A 6,084-nucleotide genomic window follows, 5' to 3' on the forward strand; every position below is an offset into this window, starting at 1 on the left:
GCATGGCAGAGCCTTTGCTAAAGGCGATAGGTAGCTCTATCCGGCCTAGGGCATTGAGGGGAGCCCTGTTAAACCCTTTAAAGTGGCCTCTGGGCTGGAGAGACCCGGCTCCGTGGAATGCAGAGCTAGTAGAAGGCATGTACGAAGAGGATATCTGCACCCGGAGCTGGTCCAGGGCATGTATGAAGAGGATATTCATGGAGCTTCCTTCGTCAATCGACACCCTCCGGACTTCAATTTTGGCGATGTTGACCGTGATGACCAGTGCGTCAGTATGGGGAAAGTTTACTCCCATAGTGTATTGTGGGAGAAGGTTACAGAGGCTTTGGCCCATCTAGGGACTTGGTGGTGGATGCTGGTGGCCTCGACATGGTTGACCCCACATGCATAATCCCATCACTGCCGCTTTGAGGAGCCACCGGAGGGTCCTCATCCTGGCATGGCCAGGACCACCCATCTAGCATGGTCCACTTCATCGACATGCTGCACCATGAGTAGTAGTGGTGGCGGCGGAGGTCAAGCTTGCGGGGGAGGGTTCTGGAAGGCCAGATGATCAATCTGCCAGCCGTATGCTAGCCTACAGTCTCTGCGCGGCTCGTTGCTGGCCTATCCCACGTCATGCATGCTACCTACCTTTCGAGGTACTCCTCTCCAAAGGTGATGAGGGTCTAGCAATCTTTGATGTTCTGGGCTCATCCTGTCCCGTGCAGAGTGCACCAATATCCTTCTTCTAGCTACTGGCCCTAGGTTTGCTTCCACTTGGGGAAGGCTCTGGAGCACTATCGGTTGTGCCCCCTTGAACGGGGTGAACTCGGAGCCCCACATGCTTGAGCAATGTTGTGCATGCCGTGTCGTTGTTTTTGTCGAGGCCTACGCACCCTAAAGCTCTCGGCTTCCTAAGAGCCCTTTGTTACCGATGGAGGTGGGGGGCATGCAAGGACCCCGCTTGAGAGGTGGGTCATCGGGCTCGATGCAGGGGATCGTGGTGATGCATGATCTACCGACGGAGCCGCTCCTCCTCCACACGTGTGTATTCCTCGAATTTGCACATGAGGGCGCTTATTGAGCGCACAAGGCGTTGGTGCAGTTGATCGAGGAGAGGCTCAGTGGCCAGACCTTGGGTAGCGGCGTCAATGACCGATAACTTTGAAATACCCTTTATCTGGGCCTTGGTTTGGACGAACCTCTATAAGTACTTTCGGAGGGTCTCACCGGACTATTGCTTAATGTCATAAAAACTCCCAGAGGTCACTGGCTCAACGAAGGTACTCTGAAAGTTGTTACAGAAGGTGTCCCTAAGCTAGGAACAGGTTTAAATTGACTTAGGTTCAAGCGCCCAGAACCATCTTAGTGCTACTCTTTCCAGAGCAAGAGGAAAACACTTTGCCATGGTGGCTTGCCCACCTCCGTTGGCTTAAATGGCGAGGGCGTATGCGAGAGTGAACTCCTTCGAGTCTGAATCACCTTTGGATTTAGGTAGCTTGGGGGTCCGATACCCATCCGAGAAGGGTATAGCCTGCAGGTCTACCTAGAGGGGAGAGTCGGAGTTGACGAGCGGGGCCTCACGCCGATGGGCCTGAGGTTGCTACCTGTTAGTCGACTGCAGATGTCGCACGATGGTGATTCGTGATGATGATGAAACCCTCGCTGCCCCCGGAGCCTGGGCCAGTACAGTGTTGGTTGTTACAGTCGCCACAATGGTCATGTTGATAGGCGATTGTGCGGCCCGTAGGGTCGCCTGCATCTCCTTCGGTTGATCCTGGAGGGCTACCACGTGCGCCTGCTAGCTGGCCGCGTCGGCTTGTGCGGTTGTGGCCTCAGCCTCAGCCCCTCTGGGGTATAGCGAGGTCTGCCCCTTGTTGCCACTGAAGGGCCTCCGAAACGGCGAGGCCCCTAGCATCTGTCACAATTAGGGTTGTGGTCGGATCACCGGTAACCACAGGGCTCTCATTCCGGCCAATTGAGAGGCTGACATCGGTGTAGCTTAAGCCAACCACCATACGTACATGGGCTGCTTGCTTTGTCACTAACGTAAACTTTTATCTTGTTTGGAATCGTTACTTTTGGGTTGGTTCACTGCATATCACTTTGGTTTAAAAAAATAAGGCATATTATAATTTAATAAAATCAAACATTATAAATTTTAATTAAAATTAATTAAATTATGTACATATTTAGTGTATAAAAGATATGTCAATAGATTTACATTTCACATATCTTTTATCAAGTTATTTGTTTCATAGCAATTGATAATATATTATAAGAAAATTTAATAGTCAAAGTATACTATAAAAGATTTCTCAAATTCTAATTTGCCTTATAAAAAAGAAATGTATGGAGTAATTTATAATAATCCTATAAAAGCATACAATTAGTAGGTTGAACCTCTTACAGGATACACGAGACACAACAATCACCTTTTTATATTAAGATGTTATCTATTTTACTCCGTTTATTCAAAAATAATTGGTGTATTTCTTTTAGGCTCGATCTTTGAAGTTAGATTTTGATTAAGATTTTTTTACAAAGCATATATAGTGTGGAATCATTTTAAATTATGAATCTAGTTATGTAATTTATATACGAGATATTCTTATAATTTGATTTAAAGTTAGTTGAAGTATATAGAGTTTAATTTTTTAAAATAAAATATGTATACTATTTTCTAAACGGGGGAGCACGCTTCCAACTTGTGCTCGGACTTGTAGAACACCCTCATATACATATTGGAAACTTGGAACATGTATGGTCATGAACACATGATCGGAATTCGGAGCAAGCTAACACCACGAGCCAAGACCACCTTCTTCTCCATGGCATCTACGAATAACAAAACTGTGGGTGGTCCAACTCCACCGGATGCATGCAAAGAGGTAGGGATGGATCTGCACGGCAGAATTCAGAGGCATGCGTTTTGACCTCCAAGGCATGCGTTGTGACCTCCATAAATTGGGCATGCACTTGACGTTGATCAATCTCGTCTCGTCTCCTACCTGCACCGTACGTAGCTGCATCTTAAAAAGGGTCGTCGTGACTCGTGAGTCGCAGCACGAGCAGCAGAACCGTCAGATTCATTCGTAAACATATTCAACCCCTTTTAAATCCGGTCGGTATATATATATATATATATATATATATATATATATATATATATATATATATATATAGTTATGCGCTGCTACTCGTAGCGAAAATGATTCTATCATATTATATGATAATAGTTTTGATAATTATTAACAATATAGTTAATGATACTTACATGTTTATCAAGAATATATGTTAGTAGATCTCATAAATGCAATACATGAAGAAGTTATCGCAGCTGGGATAAATTTTGATCGAATTAAAAAAATCTCAGGAAGATTTATCTCACCTGAGGGTTCAATGCTGTGGAATGTTGAGTTCACCGGAGCATATTTGACAAAGTAGAAAAGAGGCTTGAAGACCTCATCGGAATGTTCGGTGATTAGCAAGTGTGCTCATTGGAGCAATTCATCTAGAGAATGGTGCCGTACTGAAGAATGAAGGCTAAACCTCACCGGATAGTCCGGTGATCAAAGGATGGCAACACCGGAGTGTTTCTGTCTAGAAAGCAAAATGGAACAACCCACTGTATGTCTGGTGATCAGACGAAAATACACACCAGAGTATTTTTAACAAAGAAGGTTGCAGCCATAAAAGATTGAAGATCAACACGCCGAAAGGTTCGATCATGAAGCAAGGCTATATTGGACAATTAACAGTGCAAAGAGGCAGAACGAAGTTCAAGACATCAGATAATCCTGTGATGAAGTGATGTGCATCAGCTGCTTACATCGGAGCAATTTATACAGAGAGGATGCAATTGTCTTGGATGCTAAGTATATATTCACCGGATAGTCCGGTGATGGAGATTAAGTATACACCGGAGTGTTCGGTGTTCATAGAGGTTTAAGTGGGGGTTCCAACGGTAAGTTTGTGAGAGTATACTCACCGGATGATCCATTGTTAGTGCTATTGTTCTCACAGGATCATCTAATGTTAACAACTTTTCTAAGTCGTTGGGTTAACGGCTAGTGCACGGGTTTAAGGCTATAAATACACTTTCACTCAATCATTTGAGTTTGTTGGAGTCCTAAGAAGTTCATATACACTTGAGAAGACATCCAAGTCACTAAAATACTTGAAGTGATCATCCAATGTGATTAAGTATACCATTAGAGAGTGATTAGTGCTTATAAGCCTAGAGAGTGTGTTGCTAGGTGATTGCTGCCTAGAGAGTGGATTAAGGAGTGATCCAAGCTTGTATCTCTTGGTACATCAGCACCTTAGAGTCTTGGTGACTCGCCGGCAAGCTTTTTGACTCTCCGACTTAGTGTGGAGTGGCGATGAGAAGCATGTACGGGGACACAAAGACTCTTACCTTGATGGTTCAAGCTCCGAATTGATCACAACGGCAAAAAACGGGAAGAGAGGCTAGTGGTGGGACCTTGCCTTGGTGACTTGGTGCCTCATCTGGGTGAAGGTCTTGTCTTTGTGACTTGATGACTTAAGAGTCGTGACCGGGTATCGACCAAGAATATATTCTTTGTGGAGCTCCAATACGAACTAGGAGTGACATTCATGCTATCGATACCACAGGGTAAATATCCTCGTGTCGAGTTTGCTCTCTCTAACTTATTTATGTTTTCACATTTATATTCTTGCAATTTACCTTCTTAAACATGTTGTAAGCGCTTTGATCAGTATAGTAGACACATTAGATAAACCTAGAGCACATCTATATAGAATTCGATATAGAGCCGAATAGATTCTAAGTATCCTAATTCACTCTCCCCTCTTCGGACGTCACCGATCCCTTCAATTGGTATCAGAGCTAAGGCTCACATCTAGCTCTTTAATTTGTGTTAGAGCTTCACACCTTTCACAAATTTTCGCTAATTCAAGTGGCATTTGAGCCTTAATCTCTTTGTGATCGGTTAGGCTTCACCGCCTAGTGAGTTGTGATATTTGGGGTTGGGATGGATTCCTATAGTACTCCACTTTTCGATGGCACAACCTTCACCCGGTGGAAAATTCTAATGACTTATTTTTTGCAAGCCTGAGGGTTAGATGTTTGGAGAGTCACCAAGGAAGAGATGAGACAATATATCACCAACAAGTAGAGGCAATTAGATACATTGGCAAAGGGTATCCTTTTATCATCTATATGTGTTGATGCATTTAATCGTGTTTATTCTCTTACCATGCACATGTTATTTAGACTAGTCTTATTAAAATACATGAATGCACAAAGAATATGCGCAATGAGAAATATCATGTGCTTATCAGACAACTACCCCATAAAAGTGCTAATGATATGTACTAATGTTTGAATATTCTTGTCAATGAGATCAACGAGTTAGGTTTGACGCCAATTGAAGATGATCAAACGGTGAGAAGAATACTTCAAGCTCTTCTTCCGAAGTACATGTTGATAGTCTCCATCATCTACAACAACAATGACATCAAGAAGATGACTCCAAGTCAAGTGCTCGGTAAGATCACCGCCCATGAGATGATAATAAATATAGGGGTGAAAACTTCTTCCTCATCCGACACCAAGACACCTTACTCTCACAAGCAAGCAAGCTCAAAGCCAACATATGAAGGTAAGGATGAGGAAACAAGAGCAAGAGTCAAATTCAAGTGAAGATGATGGTGATCAAGATGAAGAGAGCTATGAAGAGGATAATCAAAACACATCAAGTGATGAAGAAAGATGGCCAAACTCTTCTCAAAATTAGATAAGAATATGGAGAGGATCAATATCAAGGTTGATAATCCTATCTCTATTGAAGACTTAGTCAATACAATTGATCATATCAAGAAGGAGAATAAAAAGACCAAGAATAAAAGGGATACAAGAGGAATAGCAAAGGCATTCGTAAGCATAGGAATATGGGTGAGCGGCGATTAAGAGTTAAACTCAAGTGATGAAAGCTTCACCATCATTCCCTCCAAGAAAAGCTTTTCCTCAAGGTCATCATCACACAAGTCGTCATCGCGCAAGTCATCTCACAAGTGCCCTATGAAAAAAAGGTATGGATAGCGATGTAAGTGATG

The sequence above is a fragment of the Phragmites australis genome, chromosome 20 (genome assembly GCF_958298935.1).
Source record: "Phragmites australis chromosome 20, lpPhrAust1.1, whole genome shotgun sequence".
In the NCBI taxonomy this organism is placed as follows: Eukaryota; Viridiplantae; Streptophyta; class Magnoliopsida; order Poales; family Poaceae; genus Phragmites; species Phragmites australis.